The sequence below is a fragment of the Triticum urartu genome, chromosome 6 (genome assembly GCF_003073215.2).
Source record: "Triticum urartu cultivar G1812 chromosome 6, Tu2.1, whole genome shotgun sequence".
NCBI classification, from domain to species: domain Eukaryota; kingdom Viridiplantae; phylum Streptophyta; class Magnoliopsida; order Poales; family Poaceae; genus Triticum; species Triticum urartu.
Genome location: NC_053027.1, coordinates 343506176 through 343524462, shown reverse-complemented (window position 1 = coordinate 343524462; position 18287 = coordinate 343506176).

Here is an 18287-nt window from a genome sequence, read left to right as displayed (position 1 = left end):
GCGCCTTCCTAACGCGTGGGAGATCACGCTGGCGCCGCAGGACGGTGAGTACGTCGTCTTCCACAGCCACTTCCTCTGTGGTTTCGGCTTGCCGGCGAGCAGCTTCTTCCATGCCTTCCTCAACCTCTATCATCTTCAACCTCACGCCCAACACGGTGGTGCTGCTCTCTGCCTTCGTCACCTTCTGCGAGGGCTACCTCAGCGTCCTGCCCAGACTCGAGCTGTGGGGAAGGTTCCTCTTCCTCAAGCTAGGCAGCCCAGGCCAAGGGGGAGTCGGCCTAGTGCGGTGCCTGTGTAGCCGTGTGGCGCATCGGCTCTGAGACCCGCTTTCTAGCTGTCGCCATGCTGGAGTCGGCCAAGTTGTGGCAGAAATCATACTTCTATGTCCACAACCTCCACCTGATGCCCGACTACATCAACCTGTCGGCTTACGCAGTCGACCAGCTGCCTGAGCCACAGAACAACTAGGGCTAGCAGCCGAAGCCGCTGTCGGCTGCCATCACCAAAGTCCTCATCCGGCTTCACGAGATGACGGACTTGGAGGGCCTCAAGCCGCCAGACTTGTTGGCCGCCTTCGTCCAGTGTCGGGTGTCGTCGCTCCAATTCCGGCCATGCTTGATTTGCGACATGAGCGGCCTCTGGGACCCGAGCCGGATGTCGACCAAGGAGCTGCCGACAGTGGAGGTCGTCCGCCATGTGAACTACTTCTCCGGCAGCCAGCTAAGCGAGGAGGACTGGAGCTTCGGCAAGGAGCCATAGAGATGCGCCAACCCGCCACCTACGGTTAGTATCTGGTCCCCTTTCTTTGCTAACGATGTCCCCTTTATCTGACCTGACCACTCGAACACGGCGCAGTGCTTCACCGGTAAGATAGTAGGCGGCGCACCTACAAAATAGTTTCAAACTTGTCCTAGGTAAAATGAATGTTAAGTCTGCATACAGTTGTATCGGTTGTCGATAGAACTTGAACGGAATATAAATCTTACCTTTAGCTCCTCTTTCGGTTCGACACTCTTATTTATCGAAAAAGCTACAATTGGTCCCCTATACTTGTGGGTTATTACTAGTGGGTCCAAAATTTCGTAACTTGAGTAGTGTGGCCATCAAAGTGAATGAGGATGTATACTTTTACAGAAAACAAGGTCCGTGGTAGGGTGACCGCATGTCCCCAATGTTATCTAACATTGTTGCTGACATGTTGGCTATTCTGATTGAACGCACCAAGTAGGACGGCAGATTGCGGGAGTAATGCCACACTGCATGGACAGTGGCCTCTCTATTTTGCAATATGCTGAAGACACGATTATTTCTGTGGAACATGACCTGGGCAAGGCTCGAAATGTGAAACTGTTGCTTTCAGCGTTTGAGCAAATGTCAGGTCTCCAAATTAACTTCCATAAAAGAGAACTTTTCTGCTTTGGAGAAGCCGTTGAGGCGGCGGCCGATTATGCTGACTTGTTTGGTTGTGCACGTGGCCAATTCCTGATTAAATACCTATTCGTTATCGGCATCTCACTATTGCGTAGTGGAAACATGTAGTGGATGGCCTAGAGAAGCGGCTGATCGGTTGGAAAGGAAATTTGCTCTCGGTTCGAGGACGACTGGATTAACTCTACCCTCAAAAATATGGTTCTATACATGCTTTATTTATTCCAACTCCCAAAAAGTGGTCCTACAAAGACTGGAGTATTTTAGTTCGAGATTATTTTGGCAAGGAGATGGTGAAAAACATACATGTTGTCCAAATGGAGTATGTTTTCAAGACCGAAAGACCAAGGTGGCCTTGGAATTCATGATTCGCGGGTTTAGAATGAGGCCCTACTTAGTAAATGGCTCTTCGAACTTCCTCCTAAGAATGGTGTTTGCTAAACCATGCTACGCAACAAGATCTAGGCCAAAACACGTTGTCTCAGGCATATTGGAAACCTGGAGATTCACACTTTTGGGCTGACCTAATGGCGTTAAGGAAACATCTCTTTCACTTTGGGTCTTTCACGATAAAGGACGAGTCATAGATTTGTTTTTGGGAAGACATCTACCTAGGCAATGCCAGTCTCCGAGAACAATATCTAGCCTTGTACATCATTACTTGCAATAAGAATAATACCATTGTGCAGGTGCTCTTCTCATTCCCGTGATTTTCAATTGGGTGGGATTTGACTATTCATCGATTTATGTCATGGCATAATCTTTTACCCAGGTTGGCTTCGATTAACTTGACACAAGGCCAGGATGTGTTTCGCTGGAACCTTACTATATCGAGTTCTTTCATAGTAGACTCTACGTACCATGTGCTAACGCATTTTAAGGTACCGATTAGTAATAATAAGAAGATTTGTAAGTCGAAGATTCCAGTAAAAGTAAAATCTTCATGTGGTATCTTCGTAGGAGAGTTGTGCTAACCAAACACAACCTCGCGTAAAGCCGGCCAGGGAGAAAGAAGTCTTTTTTTCACTACTCTTGACGAGACAATCAAAGTCAAACAACTCTATTTCAATAAGTTTGCATGCTCTACGTGATCAGTCATCCAAATAGAGTTAAATTTGTATCCACCCACAAGTGTTGGCAATTTGTTTGGTCATTGGTTGGGCGGTATTCCAAATAGGGTCAAAATGCTAAAGGGTTGGAGTGTATATGCCTTAATTTGGTCGCTTTGGATACATAGAAATGATTTGGTTTTTAAGGACAAAAATGATTTCCTCTGCAGGTTATATTTGGGTGTACGCACTCACTTGTCTTCTATGCTACAACGAACAAAGTAACAAACGATGTTCAAGGTGGTGTGAACACAATTGGTATAGGTGGCTACAGAGGTTTTTCCCAACATGGCTAGCAACGTAACCTCCAGACTGATTCACCACCACTTTCGACATAGGCATAGTGTCGGTTCATAGGACTATTGTTGTCTATTTGTCGGTTTGGTTTCATTTCTTTTTATTACAATTTTAGGGTTTGGCTGTGTGTATCATAGTTATAGGCCAAGTGTTACTCATAATGCATTTTATCCGCTTAATGATACATTTGAGAAAATAGAAGTGTTTTTTATCATAAAAGAAACTCGTTAAACTGGTAATTAATAGAACACATGTAGTACAACGCCCCATGAAAGTATTTGTACATAATAATCGTGTATATTGTCTCATATTTGGAGGATTCAAAAAAGAGGATTAAGTATTTGCATGTATTTTAAACCATTTTTTATCGGATTATCTGTTCGGATCATGACATAGATCAAAGGCTAAAGATGTTTCTGTAGGTGTGTGCCCCTAGAATTTTCGTTACTCCTTCTATCCATCTATATTGGGCCTAATGCATTTTTCGAGACTAATTTTGACCACATGTTTGAGCCATAACATATGACATGCAACTTACACAAAGCATACTGTCAAATTCGTACGTGCAAGGTGCTAGATTCCCATGATATAATTTTCACATTATACAAATCACCTATTACTTGGGAAAAGTAACCTAGCGGGCGGCTTGTGCGGGACGCTCCGGGGGGCCAACAAACCCTAGCTAAAAAGCAAGCAGATCTCCTTCCTGAGGACACTGCCGCTGGCCGCGCCTGGCTGTCGAGGGCGGCGAGTGAGGATGGCCGGTCCAGATGGGCTCCCTTCATGCAGAGGCGGAACATCTGCTGGGTGGCGCAAGGGTGGGGAGCGAACGGCGGCGCAGGGAAGTAGTGGTATGCACCAGCGCACAACAGGAGGACTGGAGGAGCGGCAGAGCTCGGCGAGGTCGGCGAAGGAGGCGAGGAGGCAGGGTGGTGTGACGGCGCTCCCTGGTGGTAACGGCACGAGTCCCCGGGATTGGAGGCGGTGTTGATGTGTTCTGCCAGGGAGAGCCCTGGCGAGAGGAGGTCAGCCACCTCCGCATCTATGGGCACGCGGTGGTGCTTCCCTGGTGGCGCCGGCATGGGAGCGAGAGGGGATTCTGTGGACCAGATCTGGGCCTTCATGGGCCCGATCTAGTTCAGTGGGGGTGGATTGCTACGTATATGTCACCTGGAGTTGGTGACAACCGTAGCCTGCTCGTGCTAGAGGTGTTCGGAGGCTGCGGATCCTTTCTGGGTTGGAGATGGAAGATGGACCTTGCTCCTCTGCTATGCGGGATGTCAGGGACTGCGTCTTTGCGACTATGACAACAAAGAGCATCGATGGTGGCGGTGCAAGGACATGCTTGTCCCAATCCTAAGAGGCGTGGAGATATGCGAAGATACGGATGAAAGTCCTGCCCGGTTTTTCTCCTTTGGAGTTGGTACTTGTCTCCGGGCAAAAGCCTAGATTCAGAGTCGGATCGGCATGATAGCAGTGTTCTCGACATCGTTTCTCTGGAAGGAGTATCGTGTTTGGAGACACGGCTTCGAGGTCCAATGTAGCATTGCACCGTTGATCGTCGTTGTCCAAGATTGATCTTTAGCAGTGCAATGTATGTCATCGCCGTCGAATCCAAAAAGGTGTCTTTTTCGTGACTGTCCATGTCTCGCCATTCATTTGCCACCTCCTTCTCAACACCAAGAGTGGATGGTGCGTTGACATGGGTGTCGTGGTAATCTCACGTCATATGCCAGGGGGTGGCTTATCATGGATGGGGCCAAGAGGACGTCACCGGGTCTTGGAGGCGGGAGCAAGCACGAGCTCGATCGCACACAAGATGTACCCAGGTTCAGGGCTCTCCGAAGAGATAACACCCTTAGTTCTGCTCTGTGGGGTCTCTGCATGATGACTATGATCAAATGGTGGCTACAAGGTTGCTCCTTGAGCTGTGTGCGTAGAGGAGGAAGAAGGGCAGAGCTTCTACATTTCTTCTCCTAGCTATGGTGTGTGTGGGTGGAATGAGGGCTGAACCCTTCACATGGGTGAGGCCTAGGGTGTTTCATTGGCTAACCCCCCAGGGGTACAATGGTAACACGACCGTGTATAGGACCCGGACGTCACTATCTAGGGTTGCCGGGTTCTCCGCTGGCTGCAGGGGCCCGTGTAACGCCCTCGATGCGGCTATATCTCCTACGTGTCGAAGCACGACTTAGAGGCATAACCGCATTGAAAGCATTGTCGCAAGTGAGGTAATCTTCACAACAACCCATGTAAATAAATAAAGGGGGAAAGATACATAGTTGGCTTACACTCGCCACGTTAGACAAATACATGAATAACATTACATTCATCCAATACACTCATGGTCCGACTACGGTACCAAAATAAAGATCAACCCCCAAATGCGACAAAGTCCCCGATCGCCCCAACTGGGCACCACTACTGATCATCTAGGAAAGACACATAGTAACAACGAGAGTCTTCATCGAACTCCCACTTGAGCTCAAGCGCATCGTCTGGAGCGGTATCATCGGTCCCTGCATCTGGTTTAGGAAGGAATCTGTGAGTCACGGGGACTCAGCAATCTCGCACCCTCGCGATCAAGACTATTTAAGCTTATAGGTAAGGCAAGGTATGATGTGGAACTGCAGCAAGCGACTAGCATATATGGTGGCTAACCTATTCGCAAAAGAGAGCGAGAAGAGAAAGCAAAAGCACGGTCAAACAACTATGATCAAGAAGTGATCCTAGAACAACCTACATCAAGCATTACTCCAACACCGTGTTCACTTCCCGGACTCCGCCGAGAAGAGATCATCATGGTTACGCACGCGGTTGGTGTATTTTAATTAAGTTAAGTTTCATGTTATCTACAACTGGACATTAACAAATTCCCATCTTCCCATAACTGCGGGCACGGTTTTCGAAAGTTCAAATCCCTACAGGGGAGGCCTAACCTAGCCCATCACAAGCTCTCACGGTCAACGAAGGATATTCCTTCTCCCAAGACAATCCGATCAGACTCGGCATCCCGGTTACAAGACATCCTCGACAATGGTAAAACAAGTCCAGCAACACCGCCCGAATGTGCCCACAAATCCCGATAGGAGCTGCACATATCTTGTTCTCAGGGCACACTCAGGTTGTCCAAACTTCCGTGAGGCCAGCCCAAAGTTGCCCCTGGTGGCCACCGATGGCTGATGAGGTGGACCGACGCTCAGAGGAGCACTGGCCCGGGGGGGTTTAAATACAGATGACCCTTGGGCTCCGAAAACCCAAGGGAAAAAGAGCCTAGGTGGCAAATGGTAAAACCAAGGTTGGGCATTGCTCGAGGAGTTTTATTCAAAGCGAACTGTCAAGGGGTTCCCATTATGACCCAACCGTGTAAGGAACGCAAAATCCGGGAACATAACACCGATATGACGGAAACTCGGGCGGCAAGAGTGGAACAAAACACCAGGCATAAGGCCGAGCCTTCCACCCTTTACCAAGTATATAGGTGCATTAAGATAAACAAGATAATATTGTGATATCCCAACAATAAACATGTTCCAACAAGGAACGATCTCCAAACTTCACCTGCAACTAGCAACGCTATAAAAGGGGTCGAGCAAAGCGGTAACATAGCCAAACATCGGTTTGCTAGGACATGGTGGGTTAGAGGTTTGACATGGCAATATGGGAGGCATGATAAGCAAGTGGTAGGTATTGTAGCATAGGCATAGCAAAAGAGCGAGCATCTAGCAAGCAAAGATAGAAGTGATTTCGAGGGTATAGTCATCTTGCCTGCAAAGTACTCAGAGTTGCCTTGATCCTCGTAAGTGAACTCAACGGGCTCCTCGTTCACAAACTCGTCTCCCAGCTCTACCCAATCAAGAACAACAAGCAAAAGGAACACAATCAACCTTGTGCAATGCTCAAGCAACATGATGCAAGCATGGTATGATATGCGGGATGCGGTATGTGATGCATATGCATGATTTGCACAGGAATGATTGACCCTGTCCTCAACATGGAAATCCAAGAGTGCCACTAGAAAGGGGAGTTGATTTCGGTTGAAATCGATATAAATATCATCAGAATCGGATGCACGGTTTGGAAATGGCAAGCAAAACAAATATGGCACCGGTCTGCGATAATCAGCAAGTAGCCATCTAAATGCACCAGGATAAATATGCTACAACACTCAAACATGACAAAAATATACATGGCAGGGATCCACTCATGATGCTTGACAAAATATGAACACTAAGCTACGGCTAATTCATCCATTAACAGGTTCAAACAAGCATGGCAAAAGTAAAAATGATAACATGTTTCAGACTTAGTGAAATTAACACAAGTCTGGAATTTATCATTAGGAAGCAATCTTTAGAGCATGAAAACTACATGCTATAGGAACTTAACATGGCAACGCAAGGCATGGCATGAATCTACTCAAAGCACTTAACAAAAGTCCCTTAGTGACATTGAGCCAAAAGGGATCAGAAAATACAATTGCAAGCATGTGAACATAGCAAAAACACAAATAGATCCAGACTTAGTGAAAAACTGGAGCATGCAAAACAGTTAATGAGTAGGCATGTTTACGAGCTCGATGCACTCGCTACAGAGCATGGCATGACAAACTAAGCATACACCCATGAAGAGGACATGGCATATAAGCTATACATGGCAAGAACAACAACATAGCATGCACGGATCAATAGCAACATCCTCGGCAAAATCGCTAAACATGTCAACAATCTGCCAGGATCATTTTATAGCAAAAGTAGAGCTCGATTGACTCAAGCTAGGGCGATCCATAATTTCAAACAAAGACATGGATGGATAGAGCACCACAATATTAACAAAACATCCTTACTGATCATCCTAAAAAGAGGCACGGATCACTAGGAAACAACATAAACATATGGCATAAAAACAATATTAGGACAAGGACTTAGTGGAATTCTAAGTCCCTGAAATCAGCATCACCGAGTAAGCTACTTTGCATACTTGTGCTAGTCACCACAAAGGTCACAAAAATACATGGCATACATCCCTGTAAAGATGGCATGGCATTTAACAAAACACATGTAGAGCTCAGGATCATAGCATGCACACATTAATCATGGCAAAAAGGAAAAAAGGCCATTTGCTGAAACAGATCTGACAAATTCATCACATAGCTCTCTGCCAACAGCATTTCAGGCATCAAGATGAGCTCAAATGGAAATGATGCAATGAGATGAAATGATGTACTTATCGAGACGAACATTTTGATATGCTACACGCACGAATCAGAGTTACGGATGCAGAGTTATGGCATGTTGAAGTATGCAAAAATTAACGAGAGGAGAGGGAAAACTCAACCGCTAGATCTAGGGTTCCTCACGGCGCACGAACCGAGGCCTGATCTGAGCTCGCCGGAGCTCTCGCCGGAGTAGACGAAGAAGACAGCGGCCGGCGGGGGTCGGGTGCGGGGAGGCTGGGGACCCGCGGGGCGGCGCGGCGTTCGGCGCGGCGATGAGCGGCTCCGGTCGCCGAGTCGGCGGTGGGCGAGGGCGGCGAGCGGCGGCCGACTTCCGGCGAAGGCGGCGGCGGGGCGGCGCCGGTGACGAAGGCGACGGCGGCGGGGATCGGGCGCGGGGGCGGGGAGGCCAGGGCCTCGGGCGGCGGCGGCTCGGGCCGGGGGGGCCCGCCTGGGCCCGGGCAGGCCGGCGCGGGCGAGGCGGCGATGTGGTCTCCCCGGGACAGGTGGCGGCTCCGGGTTGGTCGGCGGAGGTGGAGGACGTGTCCGGCTGCGACCGGACGTGTCCGATGGCGCGCGAGGTGATTTTCTAGGGTTTGGAAGGAGGGGATCCGGGATTTTCCAGGAGGGGTCTATATATAGGGGTAGAGGGAGCTAGGGAGCTCCAAATGAGGTGCGGTTTTCGGCCACGCGATCGTGATCGAACACTCTAGATGATAGAGAGGGTTTAGGTGGGTTTTGGGTAGTTTGGAGAGGTGTTGGGCTGCAACACACACACGAGGCCTTATCGGTCCCTCGGTTACCCGTTGGAGTATCAAACGAAGTCCAAATGGCACGAAACTTGACAGGCGGTCTACCGGTAGTAAACCAAGGCCGCATGACAAGTATCAGACCAATCCGAAAACGTTTAACACCCGCACACGAAAATAGGTAGAAAGGACCACCGGAGGAGATAGGAGCGCCGGAATGCAAAACGGACAACGGGGAAAATGCTCGGATGGATGAGATGAACACGTATGCAAATGCAATGCACATGATGACATGATATGAGATGCATGACAAAGACAACAACACACGGAGACAAAAACCCAACAATGAGGAAATGACATAACTTAGTGCCGGAAACGGCAAGAGTTGGGATACATATAAGGTAAATTACATCCGGGGTGTTACAACACTCCACCACTACGAAAGGATCTCGTGCCGAGATCTAGGGCTGGAAAAACTCTGGGTACTCAGAACGGAGGTGATCCTCGCGTTCCCAGGTGGCTTCACGGTCGGAATGATGTGACCACTTGACTTTGAGGAATTTGATTGACTTGTTGCAAGTCTTGCGCTCAGTTTCTTCAAGGATAGCAACGGGGTGCTCACGTTAAGAAAGGTCTTCTTGGAGATCAATGTCTTCGATGTTGACGGTGCAGTCAGGGGTCTTGAAGCACTTGCGGAGTTGGGACACGTGGAACACGTCGTGCACATTTGCAAAGTTGGAGGGAAGCTCAAGTTGATAGGCAAGATCCCTCTCTTGCTGACGATCTTGAAAGGACCCACGTATCTAGGGGAAAGCTTCCCTTTGATACCGAAGCGACGAGTACCTTTCATTGGAGAGACGCGGAGGTAAACATGGTCTCCGATCTCGAAAACCAAATCACGATGTTTGCTATCGTAGTAGCTCTTCTGGCGCGATTGCGCTGCTTTGAGGTTATCACGAATGACTTTGCACATCTCTTCTGCCTCTGTGATGAAGTCGTTGCCAAGAAGTTGACGTTCACCAGTCTCTGACCAGTTAAGAGGAGTTCGGCACTTCTTGCCATAGACAATTTCAAATGGGGCCTTGCCCGAACTCGCTTGAAAGTTGTTGTTATAGGAGAACTCAGCATAAGGAAGACAATCTTCCCACTTCATAACGAAAGAGATAACGCAATCCCTGAGCATATCTTCAAGAATCTGATTGACACGCTCGACTAGTTTGGGAATGAAAAGTTGTGCTGAAACGGATGTTGGTGCCCATGGCCTTCTGAAAAGAATCCTAAAACTTTGAGGTGAAGATGCTGCCACGATCTGAAGAAATCAACTGCGGAATGCCGTGCAGAGAGACAATCTGAGAAGTATAAAGCTCTGCCAATTGAGCTGCTGTGATGGATTCTTTGATAGGAAGGAAATGAGCCACTTTAGTGAGTTTGTCGATGACAACGAAGATAGCATTATTGCCACGCTTGGACATTGGAAATCCAGTCACGAAGTCCATCTCAATGTGGTCAAACTTCCATTCTGTAATGGCAAGAGGTTGGAGGAGACCAGCTGGTCGTTGGTGTTCTGCCTTCACTCTTCTGCAGACATCACATTCATTCACGAACTGAGCAATCCATGCTTCATTCGAGTCCACCAATACGACTGCTTGAGGTCATGGTACATCTTTGTACTTCCATGGTGGATAGAGAGGAGTGAATTGTGAGCCTCGTTCATAATGACTTTACAAAGGTCACCTTTAGGCACAACAATGCGATCCTCGAAGAATAGAGTATCCTTGTCATCAAGGTGATAGCACTTGTACTTGGGTTGACTCTTGGCAATCCCAATCTTCACCTTCTTCACCATAGCATCAAGAAGTTGAGCCTCGCGAATCTGATCTTCCAAAGTAGGAGAGACTTGGAGGTTTGCAATAAATCCTTGAGGAACAACATGCAGATTGAGTTTGCGGAAAGCTTCACAAAGCTCGGGTTGGTAAGGCCTGAGAATCAAACTGTTGCAGTAAGCCTTCCTGCTCAATGCATCAGCAATTACATTGCCCTTGCCTGGAGTATATTCGATGCTCGGATTACACTCTTGAATCATTTCGACCCAACGAGTCTGCCTGAGGTTGAGATTAGGCTGAGTGAAGATGTACTTGAGACTCTTGTGGTCAGTGAAGATGTCCACTTTTCTTCCCGATAAGAGATGTCTCCAAGTCAAAAGAGCATGCACAACTGCCGCCAACTCGAGGTCATGAGTGGGGTAGTTTTTTTCATTGGGCTTCAACTGGCGAGAAGTATAGGCCACAACTTTCTTGTCTTGCATCAACACTGCACCAAGAACTTGAAGAGAGGCATCACAAAAGACCTCAAACGGTTTGGATTCATCAGGAGGAGTCAGAACAAGAGCAGTGACTAACTTCTCTTTCAGGGTGTTGAAAGCGATGTCACATTCAGGAGACCAAATGTACTTCACGTGCTTCTGGAGAAGGTTGGAAAGAGGCTTCGCGATCTTAGAGAAGTTCTCAATGAACCTTCGACAATAGCTTGCAAGACCAAGGAAGCTGTGGAGTTGCTTCACGTTCCGAGGTGGTTCCCAATTCACAATTGCAGACACCTTCTCAGGATTCACAGCAATGCCCTGGGCAGAGATGATATGTCCAAGGTAGAGAACCTCATCGAGCCAAAACTCGCACTTTGAAAACTTGGCATAGAACTGATGTTCTCTGAGCTTATCCAGCACCAAACGCAAGTGCTTGGCATGATCTTCCTTGTTCTTGGAAAAGACCAAAATGTCATCGAGGTAGACCAAGACGAAGTCATTTGTGTAGGGGTTGAAGATGAAGTTCATCATGCGAGAGAATGTTGGCAGAGCGTTGACGACGCCGAAAGACATGATAGTGTATTCATATGAACCATAGCTTGTTCTGAATGCTGTCTTGGGGATATCCTCTTCACGAATGTGAATCTGGTGATAGCCCATACTGAGATCAAGTTTGGAGAATACTTGAGCACCTTTGAGTTGTTCAAATAGCTCGTTGATGTTGGGAAGCGGGTACTTGTTCTTTATAGTCTTCTTGTTCAATGGACGGTAGTCGACACAGAGTCGGTCTGTTCCATCCTTCTTCTTCACAAAAAGAACTCCACAACCCCACGGAGAAGAACTAGGTCGGATGAGACCCATACGCTCTTGTTCATCGATTTGCTTCTTCAGCTCCTTCAACTCTTTAGGTCCCAGCTTGTAAGGACGTTTCCAAATAGGTTCCGTGACAGGCTCACGATCGATGACAAATTCAACTGGCCGGTGCGGAGGCATTCCTGGAAGCTCTTCTGGAAAGACGTCTTGGTATTTGCAAATGACCGGAATTTGAGAGATGGCATCCAGCTCATCCTTCTCATTGAGAGAAAACAGACAGATGGTATTAACCCTTGTGGCAAAGACAATTACATCCTCAGACGAATGAGTCAATTGAATCTGCCTGGCGGCACAATCAAGCTGAGCCTTGTGCTTAGAAAGCCAGTCCATTCCGAGAATAAGATCAATATCCGAGTTACCAAGGACCATTGGAGAAGCCAGAAACTTGAAGTCACCCATCATGATAGAAATATCCGGAACCTCGTAGTTTGCGAGCAAGCATTTACCCAGTGAGACAACTGCTAACGGTTTATGCAAAACTTGAGAAGACAACTCATGCTTAGATGCAAAAGGTCTCGATATGAAACAATGCGATGCACCAGTGTCAAAAAGTACTTTTGCAGGAACATCATTAACAGGAAGGTTATCCATGATGACATCTGACGAGTTCTCTGCCTGAGCTGCATTCATCAAGTTGACCTTGGTGTGCTTGGGGTTATGCTTGACCACAGTTGTACTTGCATATCTCACAGGAGGAGGAGGAGGGAGACGCCTCTGATTGAAGCATTTGTTGGCATAGTGACCCTTCTGTTGGCACTTGTTGCACGTGACCTCTGAAAGCGGACAGTGATACGGAGAACTTGATCTTGGAGCTTGAGACGAAGTCTTGTTCTGAAAGCCAGGGTTGGGGGGGTGGGAAGAAGGAGTTGCATCTCTGACTCGCTTCTTGGAAGCATCGCACTTCAGTTGGGCAGCCTCTTGCTTCATTGCCATGTTGTAAAACTCATCGTACTTCTTAGGCTCAAAGAGGACGAGAGCTAGCTGGAGTTCTTCTCTGAGACCACCCCTGAACTGGTATATCATGCTCTTCTCGTCAGGGACGTCTTGCTTAGCGAAACGGACGAGCTTCTGAAACATTATGTTGTACTGGTAAACAGACATAGTGCCTTGCTTCAGGTTGCAGAATTCCTCACGCTTGCTCTCAACCACACTTTGAGGAATATGATGAGCTTTGAAGTCTTGGCGGAATTCATCCTAGGTAATCACACGGCCTCCTCTGGAATCTTTGTACTGCTGAAACCATTCTGCAGCTTGGTCTTTGAGTTGGAAGGAGGCAAACTTGACAAAGTTCTCAGGCCTGAAGTTGCTGCACTCGAAATGCTTGCATATGTCCACGAGCCAATCATCAGCGTCTGTTGCCTCAACACAATTGCTGAAGGTCTTTGGCTGGTTAGTGAGGAACTGGTTGAGTGTAGCAAACTAATTCTGATTGTTGCCATGGCCATGGTTCCCTTGGTTGCGCTCTTTAAGAAGTTGCATGATCAACTGCGTGTTTGCATTAGTAGCGGCCATCACAGCTTGCCATGCCTCCGGAGGTGGAGGTGGTGGTGGCAGATCAGGATTCGAAGTCGTGCGCGTTGGAGGAGCCATCCTGAAGAGGGTGACATCCATTAGCATATTGACAGGCAAATATTCAAGCTGAATCGAACGGATTGAATTGCAACATAAAGTCTTCACATCCGAACAAAATGAACGAATGCATTCCAATTGAAATGGTCACATTTCCATAAATTGAGAGGCCACTTAGAATTGAGGTAGAAGAATAAAAACAAGGTACGGACAAGAACAAATACTTGGTGAGGATTAACCAATCCCAAACCAAATATCCGCGGAAGAAGAACTAGAGCTACAAGAATTCCCACCTATGAAACTCCCGAACCTTTCCGGTTATGCAATCAGGTGTTGGGGATACAGGGGAAGCATAATATCTCACCCAAAGCTAGCAAATCCTACATCCAGCTGTATCCATCCTTCAACACATAACCGAGAAAAACTTCGGAAACCATTTACCTCAACCTTCAAAAAGCATCCGTTATACGAGTTATGGCAATACTCCCGAACTCCCGCCCCAATACTGGGTGGCGTCGAGGTTATCTCACCAACAACTGCATAGAAGAGATTTTGGATGTCAGTGAAACTCAGGTATTCCAGAATCTCAACGATAAAATTGTGACGACAACACCTCGGAGCTCAACTCCCCGGGACACTGCCACAACCCCTAAATGACAGGAGGCACCAAGAACAATGTTCTCGTCACAAAACCATTGGAACGATTCCAAGATACCCGCGTGATCCTAAAAACAATTTAGTGAAATTTGAGAAGAGAAGAGTCAAAACTCTACGTCAGGATGCCTCACCAGAGCGACGAAGGAACTGAGGAGTAAAAAGAATTCCTAACTCTCCGATATATATAATCCTAAATGACTCAAAACATTTTTCTAGACTCAACAACGTCAACGATTCGATCAAGCAGGGGGCCCCAAGGTCGGGGAAGGCTCTGATACCAACTTGTAACGCCCTCGATGCGGCTATATCACCTACGTATCGAAGCACGACTTAGAGGCATAACCGCATTGAAAGCATTGTCGCAAGTGAGGTAATCTTCACAACAACCCATGCAAATAAATAAAGAGGGAAAGATACATAGTTGGCTTACACTCGCCACGTCACACAAATACATGAATAACATTACATTCATCCAATACACTCATGGTCCGACTACGGTACCAAAATAAAGATCAACCCCCAAATGCGACAAAGACCCCGATCGCCCCAACTGGGCACCACTACTGATCATCTGGGAAAGACACATAGTAACGACGAGAGTCTTCATCGAACTCCCACTTGAGCTCAAGCGCATCGTCTGGAACGGTATCATCGGTCCCTGCATCTGGTTTAGGAAGGAATATGTGAGTCACGGGGACTCAGCAATCTCGCACCCTCGTGATCAAGACTATTTAAGCTTATAGGTAAGGCAAGGTATGATGTGGAGCTGCAGCAAGCGACTAGCATATATGGTGGCCAACCTATTCGCAAAAGAGAGCGAGAAGAGAAGGCAAAAGCACAGTCGAACAACCATGATCAAGAAGTGATCCTAGAACAACCTACGTCAAGCATTACGCCAACACCATGTTCACTTCCCGGACTCTGCCGAGAAGAGACCATCACGGTTACACACGCGGTTGGTGTATTTTAATTAAGATAAGTTTCATGTTATCTACAACCGGACATTAACAAATTCCCATCTGCCCATAACTACGGGCACAGTTTTCGAAAGTTCAAATCCCTACAGGGGAGTCCCAAGTTAGCCCATCACAAGCTCTCACGGTCAACGAAGGATATTCCTTCTCCCAAGACAATCCGATCAGACTCGGCATCCCGGTTACAAGACATCCTCGACAATGGTAAAACAAGTCTAGCCACACCGCCCGAATGTGTCGACAAATCCCGATAGGAGCTGCACATATCTCGTTCTCAGGGCACACTCAGATTGTCCAAACTTCTGATAGGCCAGCCCAGAGTTGCCCCTGGTGGCCATCGGCGGCTGACGAGGTGGACCAACACTCAGAGGAACACTGGCCCGGGGGGAGGTTAAATAAAGATGACCCTTGGGCTCCGGAAACCCAAGAGAAAAAGAGGCTAGGTGGCAAATGGTAAAACCAAGGTTGGGCATTGCTGGAGGATTTTTATTCAAAGCGAACTATCAAGGGGTTCCCATTATGACCCAACCATGTAAGGAACGCAAAATCCGGGAACATAACACCGATATGACAGAAACTAGGGTGGCAAGAGTGGAACAAAACACTAGGCATAAGGCCGAGGCTTCCACCCTTTACCATGTATATAGGTGCATTAATATAAACAAGATAATATTGTGATATCCCCACAATAAACATGTTCCAACAAGGAACGATCTCCAAACTTCACCTGCAACTAGCAACGCTATAAGAGGGGCTGAGCAAAGCGGTAACATAGCCAAACATCGGTTTGCTAGGAAATGGTGGGTTAGACGTTTGACATGGCAATATGGGAGGCATGATAAGCAAGTGGTAGGTATCGTAGAATAGGCATAGCAAAAGAGCGAGCATCTAGCAAGCAAAGATAGAAGTGATTTCGAGGGTATGGTCATCTTGCCTGCAAAGTACTCAGAGTTGCCTTGATCCTCGTAAGTGAACTCAACGGGCTCCTCGTTCACGAACTCGTCTCCCGGCTCTACCCAAGCAAGAACAACAAGCAAAAGGAACACAATCAACCACGTGCAATGCTCAAGCAACATGATGCAAACATGGTATGATATGCGGGATGCGGTATGTGATGCATATGCATGATTTGCACAGGAATGATTGACCCTGTCCTCAACATGGAAATCCAAGAGTGCCACTGGAAAGGGGAGTTGGTTTCGGTTGAAATCGATATAAAGATCATCGGAATCGGATGCACGGTTTGGAAATGGCAAGCAAAACAAATATGGCACCGGTCTGCGATAATCAGCAAGTAGCCATCTAAATGCAACAAGATAAATATGCACTGGTAGAAAAAGGGCCTATAGTCCCGGTTCGTAAGGGCCTTTAGTCCCGGTTCAGGAACCAGGACTAAAGTGTCGGTACTAATACCTCCACCCTTTAGTCCCGGTTCAATCCAGAACCGGGACCAAAGGCCCTCCACGCGTCAGCACTTCTGTGGCTGGGGTTTTTTTTTTTTTTGAAGGGGGGGGGGGGTTGGGGGTTTTAGGGGGTTAATTTAGGTGTTTCATATATTGTGTTAGCTAGTTATAATTAATAGAGATAAGTTTCCTCTGTTATGTCTGTGCTTGGTCGATGCTACGTACTATACATACGTATATAGAGAGGACTAGACACGCTAGCTAGCTAGTAAGCAAACGAAGGAAACAGAAGATTGTCATGAACATATATGCATATATACAGAGAGAAGTGATATCGACCACCTCTCCTTCTCCAAGAGATTGGTCGAACAACAAGTTCTCGTATATCTATCTGACACTACCGGATACATATATACAGTAATTATCTCTTACAAATATAATCATACGGACTCAGGGTTAACATAGAATTCTCCGTCTTCAGGGATCACGTGGTCAAGAAAGAATGCCGCCAATTCCTCTTGAATTCCTCGCATGCGAGCTGGTGCTAGGAGTTCATCCCGCTTCCGAAACATCTAATTTAAAGAAGGGGGTCAATACATATATATATGAATGAATGAAACTCAACACAAATGATGGTAATAAAATAAAATTGTGAATGTTGTTATTTACGTACTTCATATTGTTCGTCAGTGTAGCCCCGCTCACAGGTCGTGTGGCGGATGGACTCACAAACATAGTAACCACAGAAATCATTCCCTTGTTGCTGCCACAACCACTTTACAAGAAATAGAGGTTAATCAAACTGATAAGCAAGAATGCCAAATGGTATTGATAAAACTAGCGCTTGAATGACTAGTAGATGCGCTTAAAATGCTACTATAGCTAGTACTTACTTTCGGGTGTCTAAATTGCAGCTCCTTCGGCAGTCCCGGAGCTTTTCTGGTGAATTTTCTCCAAACCCTGCCGGACAAAGAAAACAATTACTTGATATATCAGGAAATGAACAAAGTTGCTGATATGGTGGATAATGATCGATTTAACTTACTTCTCGAGTATTTGAGTCATGTCTGCATAGTCCTTGGGATCTTTTCGTCTTGAGTCTAAGACGGTTACTAGTCCCTGCTCAAGCTTAATATGTAGGAGAATATAGTGGAAACTGCACACGCATGCATAACTCATCAATTACATTACTATAACCTTGACTAATATATAAGGGAAACCGAATACGCACAAGACAGTAACACTCACTTGAAGTTGTAAGGAAAGAGTATTATATCTTTGTTTTGATTTATTATCAACGATTCTAGCATGCTGGCCTCGGTTTCTGCGGCATGAAATTTAACCTGAGTTGCATCTATGAGATTTGTGTTAATGAACCCAATATCACCGACTTGTCTTTTCTTCAATTCGATGATCTTCAATCTGCATAATATAGTGAGGATGATTATAAATACATGCAATGAAAGAGCTAAGCTATATAGAGAAACTTAATGACAGAAGTAGTACTACTTACAGACAATAGCAGGTGACAGTTGCTTTATCGAGGGCCAATTGATTGAAGAACTGATAGAACTCCTCAAATGGAACAGGCAACAGATCAATTCCAACGAGGTCATGCTCCGGTTTAACTCTCGCATACAAAGTACTCCTCCCCCCAGAGTCTCTGCAGATTTTCAAGTACCAATCATGCAATCCTCGCATCATCGTTGAT